The sequence below is a fragment of the Marmota marmota genome, unplaced genomic scaffold (genome assembly GCF_001458135.2).
Source record: "Marmota marmota marmota unplaced genomic scaffold, marMar, whole genome shotgun sequence".
In the NCBI taxonomy this organism is placed as follows: Eukaryota; Metazoa; Chordata; class Mammalia; order Rodentia; family Sciuridae; genus Marmota; species Marmota marmota.
The window spans coordinates 16171728-16197498 of record NW_026000082.1 but is presented as its reverse complement, the minus strand read 5'-3'; the positions used below and the strand labels follow the sequence as shown (position 1 = coordinate 16197498).

Here is a 25771-nt window from a genome sequence, read left to right as displayed (position 1 = left end):
GAGAAGCAGTTTCCGTGGGCTCCTAGCCCTGGGCCAGGGCAGTTCCGGGAGCCGGAACTCGGCCGCTCTGTACTCGGTGTAAGCTCCGATAAGAGTAGGCTCCAAGAAGCAGTCCCCGCGGGCTCAGTTCCGGGAGCCGGAATTCGGCCGCTTAGTGCTTGGTGTATGCTCTGATAGGAGCAGGGTCCAAGAAGCAGCCTCCGCAGGCTTCCCAGCCCTGGGCCAGGGCAGTTCCGGGAGCCGGAACTCGGCCGCCCCGCGCTCGGTGTTCGCTCCGATAAGATCTGGTTCTAAGAAGCACCCAGGCACTGAACCCTAGCAATCTGTCTGCAAGCCGCAGGCGAATGGCAGCCTGAAATTACCTGTTCTATGGCTGAATGAGCTGCGGTCAGTCGAAAACAGGGATGGTGACGTCAGCTTTCCAACATGGTGGCTGCTGGCCTCCTCTGTGGTCTGATCGGTGTGGAGAACCGAGATGGACCGCTTCCTTCCCCCGTCTCGAACCCAGAATTCAGCCCTGAGTACGGTGCTTGCACGGCTATTGTGTTCTTATAATAAACTCCCCAATCCATTATCCACTCTGCAACCAGAATTATGTTTTTAAAATAAGTGAAATTATAGGACAGATATGAGCAAGGATGGGTTTCCTTGTCAAACCATCTAAATTGGAAACTTGATTCCATCAGCAATAAATTTGGCAAGTTACTTCACCTATCTTGCGCTTAAATTTTTGTGTTTTTGAAAAAGAAGATAAAAATTTTATTTACTTCAGAGGATTATTATGGTAATCCAAAGAATTAATACCTGTAAAGTTCTTTTAAGAGTTCCTGATGTGTAACATATTCAATATTCTTTGGTTCTTTGCTACTCAGAATATGGTCCATAAGCCAGCAGCATTGGCATCACTTTGGAGCTTTGGAATGGTGCATATTGGGTCCCACCATCAAACTATTAAGTTAGATCTCCAGGTGATTCATAGGTGAATTGAAGGTTGAAAGATACTAATTTAGCTAATATGATCATTACAAAAACCAGCTTATCCTAATTTCTTGATTTCTATGTTTCTAATTTCATACCTGGATTCATCTTTTATACCTTATCTTGCTGGGTACTTTGTGATTAGCAATTATTGTGGTTGGTCTATTGGCTTTCTGATTCCATATCATGTTCAAGATTCTGTCTTTCAATTTTCACTTTGAGTTCTCTACACTTCAGTCTGTCCAGTAAGAACTGACAGATTAAACTCCTCCAACCACAACTTTTAAGATATTGCTCCCTACTCAGAGCTTAGCAGAACCTCTTAGGATCCTGCTTCTTAGAAAGGAGTCATCTGAAAACCACTTTCTAATTAGGTACTTGAGCAAATTTCAGGGTGTTTTTTTTTTCTTTTTCCCTCCCTGTATTTCATGTTTTGCTAGCTACAAAATTAAGATAAAACTACCCACCTAGTCAACAAGCACAATCTCTTACTGTTTGATCTTGAGAAGGGACATAACCTATTTGAGCCTGATTTTTCCTCATCTGGGCAATAGAGATGATACCTTTCTCAGAGGTTTTAAAGATTGAGATTATGTATACTAAACACTTGGTGTCAAGGTCAGTACATAATAAATGAGTATTATAACATACTATGATTATTAGTATTATAGCATGGCTCATTTCCTATAATATGCCTGAAAACAATGGTGTCTGTCATTGTATATCCCATTCCCAATTATTTGCTACATATTTCTCAAGTTACTTTAAACATCATGTATTTGCATGTATAAATTCAGAACCGAGTCAAATGACATTATAGTAACACTCAGTAAATAATAAATGATTGCTAAATGAATAAATGAATGAATGCTGTTGCTACGAATCAAGAGCAATATTTACTTGCTCTTGCCTGTGAGGATAAAAAGAAATCCTCAACTTAGCAGTCATATTTTAATTCAACTTGGCTTCCTTCAAGTTGATCTTTGATGAAAACCCAAATAAATCTGCTATTCCAGCCAAACTAATAATAATATACTATCCTTTGGCCCTCACACTGAAGTTTTTCATTCAGGGTAACTCTGAATTATTTTAGTGTGTGTCTAAAGCTAACTTCTAAAGCAAACATCCTTTCATACACTATCCATTTACTTATTCAACAAATATTGGAATATTAACTATGTATAAGAATGAAAGGTAATAAAGAGATAAATAAGCCACTTGCACCTCTTATCTAGGTTATAATATGTTAAAAATTCTCTTTGCTGAACCACCATTCTTCCCTGATTCTGGAATATTCTTATCTCCTAGTCATAATTCAAATAAAACCTAATTTATTATAGATTTTCTTACCTTCCTAGAAATCAAACTGCTTGCTCCCTTTGTATTTGCTTTCATGGTAGTGATGAGCACACAGATCTTTTGCATTGACAATGGGAATGAAGTCCAGTCAGGTAAGCAAACATTCGGGCTAGGCTCTTATTAGAGTTTCAATTTAGGAAAGGATATACAGTTCCAATAAGAAGATGTCAGGTTGGCTCTCAAATGAAAGAAGGGAATCACTCATCTTATTGATTACTTGCAGGGCTGGGACAGTTAATAGGCTTCAGGTGTACTCAACTGAAGCATTTTGACCTATGCTAAAGATAAGTTACTACAGTTGTTCAAGAGAAAACACACACACACACACACACACACATCAATATATATCATCCTGACCTCAAACTGCTTCTGCTTCAGGGTATTACACACCAAGTCTTCTGGGTCTGCTGTCAGGCCATGAGCCAAGGCCCAGAAATGCATTTGCCCTTTGTCTCTACTGTGGTCCCTGACTCAGCAGATTATGTACATTCTTATTTATGGGGTTTAACACATTATATTATATTATTTTACAAGTATCTTGTGAGACTCTCCACTGGCAAGTACTCCTCAGTCTTGCTCAACTTGTTAAAGATTTGGCAAAAAAAAAAAAAGAGGTGCTCACACTCAATCAATACCTATAGATGAATGAATGAGAAACAAATAAAAATCAATCAATTATACATTGTAACTTTGATTTAATCCAAAATGAAAGATATGTCCTGAAAAAAGAATGAAATCTTAAAGGAAGATAAAAGAGGGAGAGTCTACCAAATTTAGAAACCAAGAAAGATATAATGGAGAGGATACTATTTGATAGGAACCTTAAGAGAAAGGACTTTAATTAAAAAAAAAATCACAGAGAGGATCAAAGTATCAACCTGAACAAAAGCACAGAGCTAAAAATAATCTGAAATTGAGGATTGTTTTAGGCATGTTTGAAGACTAGTATATAATCCTATCTGAAGAACAATTCGAAAATAAAAATTTGAAAGTAGGTTAGAACAATTTTTTGGAGAACACTGAAAGCTAGAGTAAAAGATTTATACTAAATTTTATAGGTTGTATGTGTACTATGTGTATGTTCAATAAGGGACAATGAATATATTTTGAAGGACAAAAGTTACTTGGGAATATAGTTCTAACAATGTATGGATTATACTTCTTAAATGTGGTGTCATGTGGGAATGTGAGTGCAAGTATTTAGGTAGAAAGACCAAGTAGGAGAATAGAGGAGGGGAATTTAAGTTAAGTAGTGGGGTGAAAGACCTGAACACTTTTAGGGAAATCACTAGATCAGATGCCTCAACTGTGACACCAAGTATTACAGGTAGGCATACCTCCCATCAGAAGGGAACTTTATCATCTAATAACCCAAAGACCAGGATTTTAGTGCTGATGTGATGTAAAATGATTGAGGCCAGTCTCAATTTTTAGAGAGGTTTTGAGTCTGAGAAAGAGGCAAAGGAATATATAAGCAACTGTAATCTTAGTTCTTAAGGTGACAGAAACAACCTTAAACAGAAACATACTCAAAATGCTGAGGGAGCCCAGGAATCCAGAGTTGTGATTCTAGTGGCCTGTTTTGTAATCTTATCCTCTTAGGTCTGCGTAACTCAATATTTATGTCTAATTCTGCTACTTAGTAAAAACATAATCTTGGGAATGTCACTTAACCTTCTTGGGATTTTTTTGTCACCTGCTATGTATGGATAATAGATCAACCAAAATTAAGTCTACATGATTCAGTTTTGGAATAGCATCTATTTTTGATATTAATTGCCCAATCACCTATGAGACATTGCACAGGTTTTATTGTTTCTGTGGAGACCATCCGACTGGATAGGACCAAGGAGTTTATATATTTTGAGCAACTAGAGACATTCTCAACACAAGGAACTTGCTCTACTTCCCACTGACTAGGGTTGAGTATCAGCTCTATACTCTCTCTATTGCTCCTGACTTTCCATAAGTAATCAGTAGTAAGTTACTCCAAAATACTCCCTAAATGGAGTCATGTATACTGTATATCCCTGAAACATTCCAGACACTGACATGTACATCTGGTTGGCAATGATCAGTGTTAACAAAGTTTAGTGAGGAAGGTAGATGATAAAGGATTTAGGCAAGGAAAATAATTTATTGATTACCATATTTGCCCATTTTCTGTTGCTTTAACAAAGCATCTGAGAGTAGGTATTTTATAAAGAAAAGAATTTTATTTAGCTCATACCTTTGAATATTAAAGGACCAAAATTCATACACTGGCTCTGAAAGAGACTACCCTAGTTGTGTCCATCATGGTTGGTGATATGGGAGGAAAACTTGCAAGAGGAAGAGATCATGGTGAAAGAGGGAGCCAGAGACAGCAGGGTGGGGTGGGGGAGTTTTGTTTTGTATTAGTGCTCTTAGGAGAACTAATCAAAGTCCCATGGAAACCACATTAATATCTTCAGAGGGCAGTGATCCCACTGTTCTAGACACCTCCCAATAGGTCCCACCTCTTAACGTTTCTATGCCACTTCTCAATATCCAACATTGAGTACCAAGCTTCCAATTCATGAATCCCTAGGAACACATTCAAACTACTCATAAATCCCTAGGAACACATTCAAACTATGTCTAAATCACAGTAGGTACTGATAAGAGCAAAGTTGTAGATTCAAAAAGAAGAGTGTGTTGAAAGTAGAAAAGAACATGACATTTACTTCATAGGGAAGCACAGGAAAACAAATTTGAATTTAATTTAGGAAAGACCTTTTTCACAGGCAAAATTGTACAGAGACTGGGTTACCTTAAAAAGTGATGAGGATCTTATGGCTAAAATAGTAGGAGTGGGGACTAAATGTTAACTTTGGGGAGTTGTCATAGAGGATATTTCTATCCTAAGTAGAGGGTTAATGTGGGCTCCAGAATTGGCAGGGAATTTAATAAAAAGTATAGTCTTCATAGTGTAAGAAGAAGAGAGGGTACAATGATGCAGAAGAAAAACAGAAAAGAAAGAGAAGGAGGAAGAGAGGAAGAAGTGGAAAAGAAAAGGGAAGGGATGGTAGATAGAAGGAAGAAAGGGGAAAATAAAATGTAGGAAGGGAAGGTTAAAGGGTAATATTTAAGGAAGGAAGAAGAGAAAGATGGAGGAAAGGAGAGAAGAAGGAAAGAAGGAAGGAGGGAAGGAAGGAAAGAAAGAAAGAGGAAATGGATATATGGGTTGGGTCATACTGATACTAGCACTGAGCAAGAATCCTCTCAACTCATTGCTGTTAATAATAATAAATTCCTTGGTTTTATCCTCCTGTGAATTTCTGATTATATGACTAAATATAAATAGGATACAGATGCTTCTAGTCATAGTTTTAGGTTCTGGACCTTTCAAGTAAAGAAGCATAAATAAGCTAACAAGGCATTCTAATTGACTGCATCTTGTGGACCTTAAAAGTGTCAAAGCAATTTAGCATTTAAAGAACTGCATAAAACACTTTATCATATCCCTGCTTTGGTAGCTTTAATAAACTGTAGTGCCTTTGGGGACACAGCTTCATATAAATTAACTGCCTTCAACTTGGAGCATCAGGGTTTTTATCTTTTGTCAGTTTAATTATGTGTTTAATTTTATTTTTAACATTTTTAAAAATGACCCACACTAAAAGCAGCCTTGATTGTTTAATTAAACAAATGAATATTGTTATATCTGGCATGATCAAAACTCTAATTTGTCATGCTAATGTCTTATAGGAAGTTAAAAGCTCCATGGTGATACTCAAGCAAGCAAGACATTCCAAAGTCTGTCTGCTGACCTTATTAGAGTAATTTAGTAGTTCAACATGGTTCTGCCACTGTCTTAACACAAATTGGTAGCTGAGTCTCCCAGTACTCTAATATGTGGTTATTTATCTAACTTCTCTTTGTAGAAAGTTTTGTATGCCAAAGTTTAGAGACTTGAGATGGATAGAGTGGTTCATTGATGTATAATTTAGGCTCCCAAAGTATTTACGTCTATAGGCAAAACAACAGCCAACAATCATTACTCCTCTTCACATCTTATATATCTCCTGACAAACCACTGCTTTGACTTCCACCCTCTTGCACTGTCCCTCTGGCACTTCATAGTGAAGTTCAGATTTTACTTCATAATTACACAAAAGCCAAAGTCTTAAACCTTTGCTACACTCAGAATCTTAGCCTGATCTCTCATACTGAATTGCTTAATCCTCTGCATTTTCACTTACTAAAAGTCTCATGTTTTTTTTTTTTTTTTTTTTACTGTTTTCCCATGTCCCCATTTTAGACCAAGACTCATTTCTTGTTTCAGACAAGTATTAACAGTCCTTCCAATATGGCCTGGTCTCTAAAATTCTGGATATTCATATCTCAGGCTTATACTCTGGTTATTTGTAGAAGTTCTGAATGTCTCTCACTTAATCTTTTCCATATAATGTTGTCAAATAGTATTTTTTTTAACAAGAGGGTTTTGGGTTACATTTTGTTTTACTTTTGATGCCCATATATTACTTGTACATATTAATGGGGTTCAGTAAAATATTTCACCACATGCATGCACCCTGCACAGATCAAATTCAACCTCTTTTTATCCAACCTTATTGCTATATCCCTTTCTTAACCTCTAGTAATCATTTTGATCATGTTTTTCCTACCTAAAATCATTCAATGGTTTCACAGCATAAAGTACAGGTTCCTTAACAAGATACTCAGACTTTTCATTTTTATTTCCAGTTCCATATTTTAGATTCATCAGTGTCTCTCTTCCTATTAGCAATAATGCATGCTGGCATAATGCAGATAACTCATTTTTCCTGAAATGTAGTTTATGATTGCCCTCTTTTATGCCTATGTTCAAATTTCCATCTTTTTATATAACAGAATGGGTATCCTATATTAGGAGACCCACCATAATTTCCATATTCAAGTCTACTTGTCACATGATTGAGGGTTTCAACTAACCACAGATGGGTCAATGATCTTATCATCATATCATTACTCACAGAGGGACAGACTCATAAATAGACAGATTAGGCCCCTGCCTCAATCCTAGGGCTCTATAAATGCTCCACTACTCCTTTCTCTAAAGGCAAGATATTTACTCGGCCCAAGGCCTAGAGGATGAGAAAGAATGGCAATGGAAAGAGCAAAACAGACCAAAAGAACATTATGTACAAAGATGAGAGAAAAAAATCCCCGCATTCTAGGAATTTCCAAGCACTCTGTGCTGTAATGCAATTGAAATTCTGAGTAGCAAGGAAAATATTTGTTTTTAAAAATGACATGTACACTGAAATTAAGTAGTAATAATCCATGCTTCATGACATACTGTCATCATCTGTCTGTACATGATCTTATTTTACTTTATTTGTTTTGGTTTATTTATTTTTTAACTAAATTATAGATTTTTACCCTTATCATCAGGGTTTCTATGATGTGTCTTGTAGCCTATTTCCAATTTTGAGAGTTTTTTTTTTTTTTTGTATAGAAACTAGAAGTAGAATTGCTAGGCACTGAGTTCAGTGTTTACAAGATTAATGTCCAATTATTGTGATCTAGAGGGTAGTGATTAGAGAAGTAGTGCTGATAAGATACTCAACCAAGGGCTGGGATTGTGGCTCAGCAGTAGAATGCTTGCTTAGCACTCAGCATCACATAAAAATAAATGAATACAATAAAGGTATTGTGTCCATCTACAACTAAAATAAAAAATAAAAAAAGAGAATACTCAACCAAGTTATTCACCTCTCCAGATTTGCTCAGACCATTTTTCTCTGACCTATTGTTGGCCATATAGGAGGATCACCTGGCACCAACCACAGTTTTGAAAATTGCAGAAGGGGTTTATCTTCATTGGAATGAGGTTTATTGAGCTCTTTCATCACCTTCAGGGTAAGGGCTATGTTGCCTGGGTAGGGGCCATGTTGTCTGGGCAGTCTGCCTATTCAGCCAGCTACACAATTGCCTGCAGTGGGTGGCTGCAGTCCTTTTTAAGTTGTAGGAATAACATAACACAAACTGGGCATCATCTCTAGATTCTTATGTTGTTGGAATGACCCAGAAGAACGCTGGTCTCATGTTTTGTATCATGTAACTTTAACTTTCTGAAACTTACCAGGTGTTGTACAAGGACTGTGGCAAGTGTTTGATCCCAGGCATTCAAAATGGCTCATTACCCATGCTCAGGAAACTACAGGTGGACCAGCATGGAGTACCTGCATACCACCCACCTCAGTTATTCATTCTGTACACTGTGACTTACTCTGCCGATGCCTTTGCTGATACTGTCTTGGGTTTCTATCCCCAGAAGCCACTAGGAATTTAATGGCAAAACTCAAAGTTCTGGGGGAGGAGTTTATGCTTGATAGCACAAATTTTCATTAATGCGAAACAAAAGACCAGGTGTGTTTGTTGAAAAGCTGTGTCTAGCTGGTAATATGCCTTTGAGTATTTATTCCACTTCCTTCTCTATATAACTTCCCTTTTTGTTCTTGAAATTGCCTCAAACCCAAATTATAAAACAGTAGTAGCATATTTTTTTTTTTGCCTCCAAAACCAGGTAGCATTCTAGAGACACAAAATCATATGAGAAACTACTGAAGCAATAGTCAGTGTCACATTTGGGAAAGAAATTCAGCCCAGTTGTAGCAGAATACATAGTCTCTGCTTTCACTCACATATTGTCCGGCCAAATAGCTAGTTATATCCTGCCCCATCACCCCTTGATTCATATAGTAACTGAATTTTTCCTTGCTGAAACAATTACATCAGTCCCTTTATATTTCCCATAGGGCCTTCTATCTTTTGACTAAATTTTTCTCAGCTTTATCAGTTTCAACTCATATCATCCTTATCATTTGGCCACATACTTTTTTTATTTGAATTGAAACTCATAACAAAATCAACCATTTTAAGTGAACAATTCAGTGACATTTAATACATTCACAATGTTTTGAAACCAACACCTCTATATAGTTTCATAGTATTTTTATTACTCCAAAAAGAAAAATGTATACCCATTAAGCACTTACTGTTCAGTTCCCTGGAGATGATTGATTGATTGATCTATCAATTGATATATTGATTGATTGATTTTTATTTCTAGTGGTGCTGGGGATTGAACCCAAGGCTTTGTGCATGCTAGGCAAGTGCTTTTCCATTTAGCTACATCTCTAGTCCTTAGTTTTTTTGTTTGTTTTGTTTAATCAATCTTTTCTTCTTCCTCTCCAATATTCATCTAATAAATTCAGGAAAGCACATTTCTCTCCTTCCCTCTGTCCCTTTCTCTCTCATCATCTATCTCCTTTGAAGCCTTTAAAGAGTAAAAAAATATAATAAATCATCACTAGCATATTTAACCTAATATTCTCTTCCAGTGATATAAACAAACACAGTAGACATCTTCTGAAGTAAAATCACCTAGGAAGCAGGGTTCAATTAAATTCCACATTTATTCACAAAACAACCATATGTGTAAGATATCAGACTGAGGAAGAATATGGGGGATTAAATTCACATTCATTGAGTGATTCCCTGTTCCAAGCACCATGTGCCTTATTATTTTTAGATCATTCAGTCCTCACAGTAAGTCCATAGAAGAGGCTATGTGAGATATTCAGATGACCAAAATCCAAATTTGCATAAATACAAACACTATGCTCTTTCCATTAAATCAAGTTGTCTCAAATTATAAATACTTGGGGAATATTTAATATATATCTTTTGATATATAAAAATTTAAACCTTAAATACTTAACTTTGTAGAATGGCCGTTATCTGTTGTCACATAAAAAAATCACCCCAAACCTTAGTGAGTTAAAGCACCAACATTTATTTGCACATGATTGTATCCATCAGCAATTTGGTCTACACTAAGCTGGGCAGTTTTGTTAGTCTCACATGGAATTCCTTATGTGATTGCAGTCATATTATGATCAATAGGGATAATGATTCAAAATGCAACCACCCACATGACTTACACTTTTGTTTGGCTATTACTGGGGGTGACTCAGTTCTCCTTCATGTAGTCTCTCATTCTCTAGTAGAATGGGTGACTTCTTTACATAATGGCAGAAGCATTTTAATACCACCAAAGCAGGAATAGCAAGGATTCTTAATGCCTTTTCTTAGAAGTCACAGGCTATCTCTTCTGCCACATTCTAGTAGTCAAGGCAAGTCCAGACTCAAAGGCTATGAAACAGACTATATGTTTGATGAGAAGAGTGTTAATATCACATTGCAAAGTGTCATGAACTCACGGAGGTATGATTCATTGGAGGAAATTACTGTAACAATCTACCACGCATAGCAACTGATTGTACCTGGGACTTTACAAAGACAGAAAAGCAAAGAGCCCTTAAAGATTACTTTGGGGAGAAAGAACCAGAGCATTGTTCAGAGTTAGTATTCTGCAAGCCAGAATGAGTGGCAGATAGGAAGTTTAAATATTATGTTTCTGATGTGTGTAGCTTACATTAGTGTACCCCAGTACAATGCTTAATCACAGTCTATATTTCAACTAATTTTCAGGTCCAATTAAAACCCTCTAGTTCTAAATGGGTTTAGAGTGGAAGAAGATTAAATTTTAAAAACAATTCTTATGTGAGAATATGCCTAAAAAATAAATACTGGAAACAGGTAATATATGAGAACTCATATATGTTTCTATTAGACATTCAGGAGCTACAATATGAGTCATTCTACTGACCATTATCCTTCCCTAGGCTAACTAGTTCCTTTCTTACACACTAGTTCAGGAAGTCTGACCAAAGACAGCAATATAGATTGTTATTTGTCTCACAATATATCTTTTCTCAAGTAACCCTGGGTATCCCCCAAGAAAACAGTCATTTTCCTTCTGTGTTTGCCCTCCGTAATCTACAACATGTATATAATACAACACATTGCCATGTGGTATGGCAGCCATGATAATATACCTTGAAAACTATCAACTACAAGATGCATGATTGATCCAGGACTGCAGCTGCTGCTGCACTCTATAATTCATTGTTGTATTTGCACCAAAGCCACACTTCTCACAAGTTGCTCTCAACCAATGATCCAATGACTGAACCTGGCAAGGATAGTAAGGCAGACTCATTCTTAAGAGGCATGAGACTCCTCTGATAGATGACTTTGATTCAAGGATTCTCCGTGTGACCTTGCTGACCTTTCCTTCATATCATTCTTTGCTTGGGTCAGACTTACATAACACTCTGAAAGCTCTCCCAACCTCTTTGGCTCTCTCTTAATTATCTCTCAAAGGAATTTCCCCTAATAAAATTCTTGAATTTTTATTTCTGCTTTGGCATCCTCTTATCACATACTTCTGTCATTAGAGTGTGAGCTCCTTAAGGGTTGTGGATATATTTTATATATTTATTTATTCCTATTTAATGCACACTCCCTGATATATAGTTAATATTCATAAGAATCTTCTGAGTGAACAAGTTCTAAAATTATTTATTCATTACATTACAAAAACAACTACTAATATTTGTTGAAAACCTATGGGCTAGATACTTAGCTTAATGTTCTATAAAACTTATTGCATTTAATTCTAACAATTTGTGTGATAGTTATGTTAGAGATATAACTAAATAGATATAACCAAAGCATATATAAGAATCTTCTGAGTGAACAAGTTCTAAAATTATTTATTCATTAGTTTACAAAAACAACTACTAATATTTGTTGAAAACCTATGGGCTAGATACTTAGCTTAATATTCTATAAAACTTATTGCATTTAATTCTAACAATTTGTGTGATAGTTATATTAGAGATATAACTAAATAGATATAACCAAAGCATATCATAGCTAGTAAATGGTACAGCTGAGATTTATACTCAAAGAATTCTAATTCTAGATACCATAAACCTAGTTACCAAAATCTATTTGTTCCTTATGTTTATGATGCTATTAAAGCAGATGAAAAAAAAACATAGAAATGAAAAAGAAAGAGTCCAAAGTGCCCAGATCTTCAGGATCTAATAGAGGGCTCTACATTTTTATTCATTTGTTAATACAATGAATATCAACTATCTTCTAGGAACCACACTAAGCCCTGAGGATACAGAGTATGGATAAAGTACTGACCTGCCTTCAAGAAAATCACAATCTGACAGAAGACAGATGGGAGAATATATAATGCCCCTTTCTATGACAATTGTTAGGGCAGGAGGAAATATGGAGATCAGAGTATGTCTCTTGCAAAAATTAAAGTGTACTTGGGATAGACATATGACAAGGAGGGCTCTATGAAAAGATTATGCAGGATCAGAAGATTTATAAACCCAGAACAATCTGTAGGGAAGAGAGAAAGATTATTTTACAAATTATTCATGACTTTGCCAACTTGAAAGGGACTTGAATTATGGGCAGAACTTAAATAAGAGAAAGAATAGGAAAGAACATTGGGAATAGAGCCAAGCAACATATGTAAAAGTGTAGAGGTAGAATCTTATACCATGCTGTTCCCTGAGTAATAAATACAGGAAAAGTACAGGGTACAATGGAAGAACACAGTAGATGATGATATCTGAAAGACAATAACAAGTTTACTGTTGAAGGGCTTTTTTTTGTTGTTTGTTTGTTTTTGGGTAGTGCTGGGAATTGAACCCTGGGCCTTATGTATGTGAGGAAAGCACTCTACCAACTGAGCTATATCCCAGCCCTATTGAAGAGTTCTAAAATGATGTATGAGCAACTTGGATGTTATTATTGTAGTAATAAGAAGTGATAGTGTAGGAATTTAAATGGAAGTATGATGAGATTTGGATTAAACAGTATATATACCAGCCTGAGGGTCCATAAGGTCAGAAGAGAAAAAATTAATCTTAAGACAGAAAGAAAAATAACAACCTTTTATTCAATGTCTATCATGTGGAGAGTCTAAGGTATGTGCTATGTCTCTATTTGTTTATTTAATCCAAAAATAATCATGTGAAATAGATATTAATATTATTTCACTGGTTAAAATACAGCTCAAAGAGGTTAACTTATTTCCTCCAAACCAAATAGTAATCTAGTAAATAGTAGTTCAACTTTGAACTTATTTTCATCTGACTCTGGAATCTACCCTATAGTGTCTTCGAAACTGTATATATCTTCTATCAATTATTGATCTAGTCAAGAAGTAAAACATTAAGAAAATCTTCACTTATTTTCTATCCCTTGTTGCTAGGGATATAAAGAGAAACTAACCATAGTTTCACTCTTGATCTAAATCATCTGTATATAAGTCATTAACTTTTTGGTCAGAAGTTTCTTACTGTCTCTACAATTAAACAATGTAACAGTGTAAACAATAACCATAGCAGGGCATAATGTCAGCAAGGGCAAAATCAGATCATAGTCATGATTCTCCACACTCTCTGAGCATATGGTAGGCATAAATTCCACACGAGTTTATGGAAATAATGAAAATTAAAAGGCTAGATTCTCTATACTTATAAACTATGTACCAAGTGAGCTGATTATTAATAAGCAGACATTTATTGAACAACAATTATATACAGAGGGTTAAAATGAGACTCAAGTTACAGTAGGTATTTGAAAAGGAGAAAAAATTTTAAAAAGTAAAATGTAGATAAAGAGCCAAGACATATGTATGTATTTATATACAAATAATTCCAGACACTCATGAATCTATGTACTTAGTCATTGGCATGAACATAAATACCATATTCCACAAAAAGCAATGACACACATAGAATATTTCAGTACCATTAACATATCTATCCTCATTACTGGACAAATCCCTCAAAATATAAAATAACATTTCAATTACTTTGCTCAGAAAAATTACAGAACAAACTTAAAATAATAAATTAGCTTCCCATTTGACTTGAGAACAGTAGCCAATGAATATAATATAATGTTAGAATACATGGACTTTGTCTATTCTACTTCTAGTGAGAGTCATTTCTTAAAATAAATTCAAAAATCATTAAACTGATGCCTAACCTTAATCTTCTATAAAAAAATTTAGCTAATATAGATTTTCATTTCATAGTCGGATCACTCCTATGTTCCATTTAAAAAGGCTCTTTGGGGGTTTCACAATGACAAAACAGAGAAGGTTGCTTTCTTAGCTTCTCTGTGGCATGAAACCAAGCAGATAGGCAGCTTCACAGCAAGGTAGGTGAACAAAAAAGGATGGTGGAGGACTTTACTGGAACTTAATACTGGACATTCAAAGCTGATCAAGGATTCAGGAGGTTGGATATAATAAAATAAGGAAGAAATCCCAGTGCCGCAGCCACTGCCACAGCTGGAGGCACCAGACAGAAAAAAATGGTTCCTTACAAGCAAAGTGGAGGGATAGGGGAATTAAAGAAACCTGCATTTTTAGGAGGCCTTAGGAATGTCTGGGTACAGAGAGTTTAGAGATTAAAGACACTGCTCAATTAAACTGAAAGGCATGCTGCACAATATCTTTGTGCAGGAAAGAAGTAAAATTTCTCTTGGCTGCATGCAGAGGACAGAGGAAGGAATCATTTTGCAGTTGAGGCACAAAGGGGTAGCTGGGAAGCCAATTCCTGCAAATCTGAGTTTCGCCCAAAAAAACAGGCCTGGCAAACCCACATTGCACAACACAGAGTGTGCCTTGGTGGCCAGTAGAAAATCAAACATGTAGAGAGGTTTACACAGGGGAATACGGGTCATGGAAACCCACCCAGTTCTCCCCCTCCCTGTCCAATCCAGGCCAAATGGTAGAGGTGCACCTGGCCAGGAATTCAAAAGAGTGAGGGTGGGAGAGATTGAGTTTCGATACTGAACCCAAGACCAGGAAATGTTGGGGTCTTCAGATGACATAGTGGACTAAGAATTAGCTCCTCCGCCATTTAAGTGGATCCCAGGGGAGATCCCTGGAATGCAGTCTTTCAGCATGAACCAGCAATTGCTGGGTCTTGGAGGTGCACTGATTTAAAATCTCCAGACCAACTGGCATTTTGGGAAGAACCTGAACATACCTAAGCCTAAATCCCATCTCCAGGAGTTCAGCCTATGGGATTACCTCTCTCACTCTAGCAACCCCACCATGAGGGTGGAGCAAGCATCATAATCCAGAGAACCCCAACCAACACTGCTGACAAGGGAAGCTCAGAATCTTTTGAAATCCAATGGAAACAACACTGTAACTCTTCATCAAGATCTTTTTTCTTTTTTCTTCTTTCTATTCTTCCTTGTTTAATTGTGTGTGACCTTAATGGTTCAAGGATATTTATACAAATTAATAATTGGTTTTTTGGTCATTTCTAGTATTGTTAAATCCAGCTATTTTTCATGGATCAGTTTCTTTGAGGAATAGGATGTTTGATTAGTATATTTCAAATTTGTTTTCAGTTATTTTTTATTTTTAATTTTTTAAATTTTTACTTTATACATATTTTTTCTCTCACTTATCTGTTTCCCTTGATTCTCTTTTTGTCCTTTCGTCTTCTAACAGCCAATCTCTATCATTCTTTCACTCTTCCTTTCATTTTATACTTCTATATTTTCTCTTCCTCCCTCACAAACATCATATCCTATATCATTTCTGTTTGCTTCCTGTCCACCATTCAAAATTGTAAATGCTGTTGTAAACTTTCTGCTTTTATTATAGGAAATAAATAATCATATCATTTATGTTTATTGTAACAATTAACACTGTAAACATCGTAGCAGGAATTATGTGATTTAATTCTGTATATTGTTTACATTGGTTATTGTTATTATTTTTCTCTCCCTAAACAGTGAAGTACCACAAACATTTAGGGACACTATAAGACTTACAGGGTAGATCCACATTGCTGGATGAGTAGACACACAAACAACATGAAAAAGCAAGGGAACAAATTGCCTCAAACAAACAGATACTTACTTCAAAGACAGAATACTTCAATAACACAGTAGAAAAAAATATTGGAGGAGTTTAGAATATACATAGTTAAACAGATCAAGAGGTAAAGGACATTGTAAGGAGTAAAATGAAAGAGAAGATACAGAAAGTGAAAGCTCATTTCAATAAAGAGATAGAGAATATTAAAAAATCAAGCAGAAATACTTTAAATGCAGGGATAAATAAACCAAATTAAAAATTCAAGGGGGAGCATTACACTAGACCACTTCGAAGACAGAGTTTCAGGCAGTGAAGACAAAACATATAATCTTTTTTTTTAATAAGCACGTTTTATTTAAATAAATCCTCCAGTAAAGGAGAATTTACTGCCTTACTGTGTAAGTAGTTATGTCAAATTTATATGTGCAGCTCTCCAACATTCCCTTATTGGAAACATCCATATTTCCACATCACAGTTCCCCCAAAGACTTAAATGTCTCAAAATTCTGTATCTCCTTTGGCTTGCTTCTCTCTTGATTCCACCCAGGCTTTGTTAACGGTTTGTTTCATATCATCATCTCCATCTTCATAAATTTTCTTTAGAACATTAATTAATCCCTCACTAGGATCTGTTTTGGTGTTGTATGAAGGCTTTTCTTTCTCTTTGCATTCTTTTTCAATCTGAGTCAAGTACTCTCACCGTGTGTTTTCTGCTTTCTTTCTACATAAGATAAGAACTGTATCAGTCTTAACATTTTTTGAACTGCCTTCCACAGAGATGGGTTTTAAGAGATTGTTCACAATCATGGAGTAATTCTTCCCATTTAGTTTCGTTACCAAAAGATCAAATGACCTCTCTGTGAAATGAACCTGCACATTCTCGGTGGGAACTTGATGAACTCCCGTTAAAGTAATGTAGATTTTCACAAACTTATCAGATTGATCCCATCCATAATTACTGATTTTCATGATTAATCCTGTTGTGATGGGAGGAACCACAGCAGTTGGCTTTTCATTGTCAAGAAGTTCTGGTTTCTTCTGTGATTTCTGTTACATCTGGTTCTTTATTTCTGTCTCAATCTTGTTTTTTTTTCTGCTGTAAGGGCATCATGTACTCTTTTTCTAGTGGTCTTTTCCAGCAACACATTTACCTCTTCTAGATCATTCTGCAGCTTGTCCAGAGCTGAAGCCATGGTCTGGCTGGGTAAGGCCACAGGCCAGCACTGCAGCTGTACACCTGAGACAGGAAACATTGTGCCAAGCAGTCCGCCATGAGCAAAGCCCTCAAAACATATAATCTTGAAAATAAAGTTGATCATGGAGAAAAGATGTAGAATATGTCATCCATGAATGGTTAAATACACTTTTTTCTTAACAACACCAGAAAATAGATCATATAATAGGCCAGAAAGCAACTCTTAGCAAATACAAAAGAGAGAGAGAGAGAGAGAGAGAGAGAGAGAGAGAGAGAGAGAATACCTTGCATTATATCAGATCATAATAAAATGGAATTAGAAATCAATGACAAAATAAAAAACAGAAGCTACTTTAATACCTGTAGACTAAATAATACCATATTGAATGATGAATGGATAGCAGAAGAAATCAGGAATGAATTTTAAAAATACTTAGAGGTAAATGATAATAGCGATACAATAAATAAAAATTTCCAGGACACTATGAAGGCAGTGCTAAGAGAAAAGTTCATTATATTGAGCTCACTCATTGAAAGAATAGAAAGTCAACAAATAAAAAAACCTACTAATACATCTCAAAGTCCTAGAAAAAAAAAAGAACTAATCAACACCAAAAGCAGAAACAAGAAATAATTAAAATCAGAGCTGAAATCAATGAAATTGAAACAAAAAAATCAATGAAAGAAAAAGTTCTTTCAAAAAAATCAAGAAAATTGATAGAACCTTAGACAAACTAATGAAGAGAAAGAGAAAAAATTCCAACTACTAAAGTTCATGATGAAAAAGGAAATAATATCATGGGCACCACTAAAATATAGATGATAATCAGAAACTATTTTGAAAATTTATGTTCTAATGAAATAAAAAATCTTGAAGTCATCAACAAATTTCTACAGACATAGGTCACACCCAAATTGAATTAGTAAGACGTAATTTAAACAGATAAATTTTTTTTAAGAGAGAGAGAGAGAGAGAGAGAGAAAATTTTAATATTTATTTTTTAGTTATTGGCGGACATGGGCCGCACGCTTGCCAGGCAAGAGCTACTGCTTGAGCCACATCCCCAGCCCCTAAACAGATAAATTTTAAGCAATGAAACTGAAGATTCCATCAAAAGCCTACCAATCAAGAAAAGCCCAGGACTAGACAGATTTTTAGATGAATTCTACCAGACCTTCAAAGAAGAAATAATACCAATTCTCCTCAAATTATTCCATGAAAAAGAAAAGGAGGCAACCCTTCCAAACTCATTCTGTGAATCTGATATCACTTTGGTACCAAAACCCGACAAAAACACAACAATGAAAGAAAACCTCAGACCAATATACCTGATGAACATAGATGCAAAAATTCTTTCAAAAATACTGGCAAACCATATATAAAACAGATTAAAAAGATAGTATACCATGATCAGCTGGGGTTAATCCCAGGGATCCAAAGCTGGTTCAACATAGAGAAATCAATACACATAATTCATTATGTCAGTAAACTTACAGACAAGAATCAAATGATTATCTCAACAGATGCAGAAAAAGCATTTTACAAAATACAGCATCCATTCATGTTCAAAACACTGGAAAAACTAGGGATAGCAAAAACATACCTTGTCATTGTAAAAGCTATACACACACACACACATATGTGTGTGTGTGTGAAACCCTAGCCAGAGCAATTAGACAGAAGAAAGAAATTGAAGGAATATAAATAAGATAAGAAGATTTTAAATTATTCCTATTTGCTGCTAACATGATCCTATGTTTAGAAGACCCAAAAACTCCACCGGAAAACTTCTAGAACTCATAAATGAAGTCAGCAAAGTAGCAGGATATAAAATTAATACCCATAAATCAATTATGTTCCTATACATCAGTGATGAATCAACTGAAAGAGAAATTAGGAAAACAATCCCATTCACAACAGTCTTTTAAAAAATTAGAAATCAATCTAACATAAGAGGTGAAAGACCTCTACAATGAAAATTTCAAAACACTAAAGAAATAAATTGAAGAAACCTTAAGATGGAAAGATCTCTTATGTTCTTGGACAGGCAAATTCAATATTGTCAAAATGACCATGCTACCAAAAGTGCTATACAGATTTAATGCAATTCCTATTAAAGTTCCAATGGAGTTCTTCATATAAATACTAAAAGCAATTATGAGAGTTATTTGGAAAAATAAGAGGCCCAGAATAGTCAAAGCAATCCTCACCGAGAAAAGTGAAGCAGGAGGCATCACAATAGCAGACCTTAAATTATACTATAGAGTTATAGTAAAAAAAAAATGGCATGGTATTTGCCCCCAAACAGACATGAAGACCAATGGTATAGAATAGAAGATAGAGGCAAACCCACATAAATACAGTTATCTCATATTAAACATAGGGTTCATGAACATACATTGGAGAAAAGATAGCCTCTTCAAAAAATGGTGCTTGGAAAACTGGAAATCCATATGTAATAAAATGAAATTAGACCCCGATCTTTTACCCTGATAAAAACTCAATTCAAAGTGGTTAAAGGACTTATGCAATAGAGTAGAGACCCTGTGCCCACCAGAAGAAAAAGTAGGACCACTCTCTATTATGTTGGCTTAGGAACTGAATTCCTCAACAGGAGAAATTCCTAAAACACAAAAAGTAAAATAAAGAATCAGAAAAATGGGATGGTACCAAACTAAAACCCTTGTTTACAGCAAAGCTCACAATCAAGAATGTGAAGAGAGAGCCTATAGAATGCAAGAAAAAATAAATGAGCAAAGGAACAGAACAAGTACTTCACAGAAGAAGAAATATAAGCAGTCAATAGGTATATAAAAAATGTTCAACATCTCTAGCAATCAGAGAAATGAAAATTAAAACTACACTGAGATTTCATCTCACTTTAGTTAGAATGGCAATTATCAAGAATACAAGTATCAATAAATGTTAATGAGGATGTGAGGGGAAATGTGAGATTGCAAATTTGTGCAACCACTAAGAAAAGCAGTATAGAGATTCTTCAGAAAACTTGAAATGGAACCACCATTTGACCCAGTTATCACACTCCTTAGCATACACTCAAAAAACTTAAAATCAGAATACTATAGTGATGTGGCCACATCAATGTTTATAGCAGCTGAAATCATGAAAGCTAAGCTATGAAAACAACCTAGGTGCCCTTCAACAGATGAATAAATAAAGAAAATGTGGTATATATACACACAATGGAATATTTCTCAGCCATAAAGAATGAAATTATGGCATTTGCCAGTAAATGGATGGATTTGGAGATTGTCATGCTATGCAAAATAAGCCAATCCCCCAAAAAACCAAAGGCTGAATGTTTCCTCTGATATATGGATGCTAATGCACAATAAGGGGGTGGGGATGAGGAAGAGTAGAAGTCCATTGGATTAGACAAACAGGTATGAACAGAAGGGATGGGGGATGGGAACAAGAAAGACAGTAGAATAAATCAGACATAACTTCCCTTTGTTTATATATGAAGACACAACCAATGTAATTCCACATCATGTACAGCCAAAAGAATAGAAAATTATGCTCCATGTATATATAACATGTTAAAATACACTCTCCTCTCTTGTATATCTAAAAAGAACAAATAAAAAATAATAAAGGAAAGAGAGAAAGAGGAAAAAAAAAGTCTCTTTGCCTCCTTTATTTCCCCTCCCCTATTTTCTTCTTCTTTTCCTCCTCCTTTTTCTTCTCTCTTTCTCCCTCTTTCCTTCTTTCCTCCCTTCCCTTTTTCCCTCCCTCACTTGTTCTGTTTCATAATATGCAGACAATAAGTCCCGTAATGTATATGGGAATATTTAGAATGAGGTTAAGGGAACACAAAGAAGACCTCATTATGTGCTCCTATAGTAAATTCAAAAGTATAAGAAAGGCTGATTATCCAGGGAAATGGTCTGGTTCAACCCAGGAAGAACAACAAGTGGCAATCCCTCAAAAAAATTCTAGCTTTAAAGGCTCATTGCATTAATCAGATTTTTGTCACTGTGACTAAAATGCCTGACAAAAAATTTAGAGGAGGAAAATATTATTTTGGCTCATGATTTGGCTCATGACTTCAGAGGTTCTGTCCATAATTGGCCAATTCCATTGATCTAGGTTAGAGATAAAGGCTAAAAAACATGGTGTATAAGTACTGCTCTATCCATCATGTTCAGAAAGTTTATAGACAGGGGAAGGGGCTACAGAAAAGATAATCCATTCCAGGGCACATCCCAGTGATTCACATCCTCAAGTCATGCTCCGCCTGCCTACAGTTACCATCCAATTAGTCCATTCAAACTAGAATGGACTGATGAGGCTATAACTATTACTATAATCTAATCAATTTAACTCTGAATAATACTATATTTACACAGGAACTTTGAAAACATTTCATATCCAAACTATAGCATTCCAACCTTGGTCCCCCAAAGCTTAGGTCCATCTCACATATGATTGTCAGTGTATAGATATAGTACATATTTTGCTAAATGTATTTCTAAATATTATATAGTTTTTGATGCTATCATAAATATTATTTTAAATTTTATTTGCTAATTTTTCATTGCAAGTATAGCAAACAATGGGATTTTTTTGTGTGTGAAAAGAAGGGATTGAACCAAAAGAAGACCTAAACCAAGAGGAGAAAATACTTTCTGTATCTTCACTTTTAGAATCTGGAGTATATGGTGGTGAGATATTCTTTCCAAAAGACTAGGGTAGTCTCTCCAACCCCTGCTTGGCCTTGACAGTTGCAGTGCTCATGGCCTCTCTCAGCATGATTCTCTCCACAGCAGAAAGTTTTTCCCAGCAGAAAATTCATGTTACTGGTATCTCTTAAGTCCCAGTGTCTCCGTTCCAGCTTTAGCTGAACTTTCAGAGCTTTATCCATCATCCTTTCCTGAATTTCAACACTGCTGCACTTTTCCTGGGCTCCCAGGCCTTTCCTTAAAACCTTGGTAGAAGCCTTGATGACCTCTTAACTCCAGCATCCTGCATTCCTGCAGAACAAGCACCAGGTGAATGGTGCTAAGGTTTGCTACCAGCTTGAAAAGAGCTAGCCTCCTCCTTGAATCTTTGCTGCAGTAGCCTCTGAGTGTCTGGGCAGATGAACACAGTATAATAAATCCTGAATAAAGAGATTTCCACACATTACTCTGTGAGCATGATGCCCTCAAAGTCTTAAGTGAGTTTTCACTTCCACTCCCTGAGACTACAATGGTTGATTTTACAAATTCTTGAGATGCCCTCAAGCCATCTGTCTTTTTGTCTCTGTATGAATTACTTAGCTTCTCTTTAGTGGTGGTCATATCTTCAACAACCACACCTTCCTTGGTCCAAATTTTACAGGCAACTTTCTGGCCAAGCAGACATTTTTTAAAACATACTTGGGGATATGCTCTACTTCCAATATTTACAGTAAACTTGGCTAACGGCTTCCAACAAAATCCATAACACTGTCTGAATAATGCTCTGCCATCTGAATAATGCACTGCTGTCTTGAAATTTCCTCCACCAGATTAGTGCCTCACATTTTTGTTTTGTTTTGTTTTATTTTTGTACTAGGAATTGAAACCAGGAGCAACCACTGAGCCACATCCCCAGCCCTTTTTATTTTATCTTATTTTTTTTTAAATTTTGAAACAAGGTCTTGTTAAGTTTTCCAGGGCCCCACTACATTGCTGAAGCTGGCTTTGAACTTGCAATCCTCCTTAGTCTCCCAAGCCACTGGGATTTCAGGCATGCACCACAACACCTGGCTTCGTTCATCATCTTTAAATTTGAACTTGCATGAAATCTCAAGACATGAGCAAAATGTAAACGAGTTCTTTGCCAGAATATTACATGACTAGCCTCTAGTCTAATTCCCAATAGAATCTTTGTTTTTCTCTGAAACCTCATGAGCACAGTCTTTAGTGTCCACATTCCTACTGGATTTCTAGTCCTCTGATTTCCCACACAGAATTGCCTGTTAAGGCTATGATTACAACATTCTAAGGCTTATACATTCTGTATATGCAAAATTTTTCAAACTCCACTTGCATACCATTTCTAAACATTTCTGAACCATAAGGTTAATCAAGGTTAATACCAATTCTATTAGTCACATTTTTGTCAATGTTACTAAAATACCTGACAAGAACAACTTAGAGAAGGAAATGTTTGACTCATGGCTTCAGAGGTTCAGTATATAGTCAACTAACTCCATTGCTATTGGCCCAAAGTGAGGCAAAACATTATGACAGAGGGCATGGCAGGGGAGTGCTTCTTCTCTTGTGGTGGGCAGAAAGCAGAGAAAGAAGGAAAGCATCTTCAGAGAAGCTGAAGCATTCTAGTCAACACACAATGACCCAATTCTTCCAGTGATGATCCGTCTGCCTTCAGTTACCTCAATGTTATCTCATTCAAATTAGAATGGACTAAATAATTAGGTTAAAACTCTCACAATATAATCATTTTAATACTGAATATTCCTGCATTAACATAGGCATGTTTGGGGGATACTTCATATTCAAACCATAAGCGTCATCACCATCTAAACTATCTGGCCTCAAAAATCTTGGTTAGATTATATCTTGTGGGGATGCATGGTATAATGAAAGAGTGTTGGATGATTTAAACAACTGAGTTCCAATTCACATTCTACCACTGAGTTACACACTTAATCAACTATTTTTGCCTTGTAATCTAGCACAGAAACACTTGTATACAAATATCTTAACTCTGGTATAATGGGGTATATTTTATTGTGGAAACACAAATGTGGGCTTAACAGGCCTTTTCTGGCCTTAGCTAGGCAAAATAAAAATTACAGTTTTCATTCTATCTATTCTTGGGTGTCCATAATAATGATCACTAACGAGTAATATGTGATGTGAATAACACTTTTTAAGTTATTAAAGTACTTTCAGAGCCACATGTCAGAGGATCCTCCATAAGCCAGTGGAGCTGATAGGATTCATAGGACAATGAAGATAAGAGAAAGTGAGGCTCATAATAACAAAGTAATTTATCAATCATATTGAAACAGTAATCCGGGCTCCCATATGGTAAGTTTCTTCTGACTCCCTACACTGTTTGTATGATTGAATGCCTTATCTTTCACAGAAGATTATTAAGGCTAATTCATTGATTTATCATTCCCACTGAATGAGAAATCATATGGCAGGGGTCAATTTCTGATTAAAAAGGGGGATATTATGAACACCCAAGAATAGTTATGTGTGAGACCCTGTAAAAATAAAAATCAGAGTTAAGACATTTGTATGCAAGTGTTTCTGTTTTTGTTTTGAAATAGACCCTGAAATTTTCCAGGGAAATGTACTTAGCATGGAAATGTGTGGTGTGTTAGTCAGCTTTATGTCATTTGACAAAATACCTAAAAAAAAAAAAAAAAAACTTAAAGGAGGAAAGATTTATTTGGACTCACAGTTTCAGGTTTCAGTCTGTGGAAGGCTGTGGTGAGGCAGAACCTCATTATGAAAGGGCAAAGCTGCTTACTTTATGGTTGTTGGGAAGGCAAGAAAAAGAAAGGGGATAAGGCTGGGGACAAGATCTACCCTTCAAGGTTTTGCTCTTGATGATCTACTCCCTCCAAGGAGGCCCACCTCTTGAAGTTTCTACCACTTCCCAGTATGCTACCAGCAGCAGATCAATACTTGAGACTTCAGAGGACATTATAAATCCAAAGTATATCATTTTTTTTCCTGGACCCCAAAGGTTCATGCCCATCTCAAAATACAAAATGCACTCAGTCCATCTCCAAGATTTCTCATAATCTTAACAGTTTCAGTATTACTGAAAACTCCAAGTCCAAAGTCTCCTTAGAAACTAAGGCCAACTCTTATGTGTGAGACCCTGTAAAAATAAAAATCAAAGTTACATATTTCCAACATACAATGGCACAGAGTAAACATTCTCATTCCAAAGGGAATGGCAGAATACCAAAGAAGAATTAGACCAAAGCAAGACCAAAACTAAGCAGGACAAGCATTAAATTCTTTAACTGAATGTACAGCATCAGAGGCACAAAGTTATGAAATGTGAACTCCAAAGAACTTGGGAAGCCTGACACCTACAGTTTTGGCAGCTGCAGCCCACTTGACCACTCTCTTAGGCTGGATCTTCTTACTGGCTACAGTTTTCCTCATCAGATAGTCCATAGCTAACTTCCTCGTGTCTCCATTGAACTTCAACTGCACTCTTACAGATACATGCATTGTCCTCTCAGGGTCTGTTTGTAAGAATTCCAACACTGTCATATACTGCCCGGTCTCCCAGGCCTTTCTTTGAAATTTCAGTGGAAGCCTCATTGACTTCAGAACTCTTTTTCATTCTGCATACCTGCATACCAGCATAATCTGGGTGATGCCAAGTTCTGCTACTATTTGAAAAGTAGCTGGGCAACTTTGGACCATGGAGACAG

At 36.0% G+C, this 25771-nt stretch overlaps 1 protein-coding gene and 1 pseudogene across 1 annotated transcript in view; both read right to left on the bottom strand.

The window, feature by feature from the left end:
- Agbl4 (AGBL carboxypeptidase 4) overlaps positions 1 to 25771 on the bottom strand; it is a 1414634-nt gene that overhangs the window by 604017 nt on the left and 784846 nt on the right. The gene's annotated exons all lie outside the window — the stretch shown is intronic.
- On the bottom strand, positions 16382 to 17364 carry LOC107141785 (annotated as a pseudogene).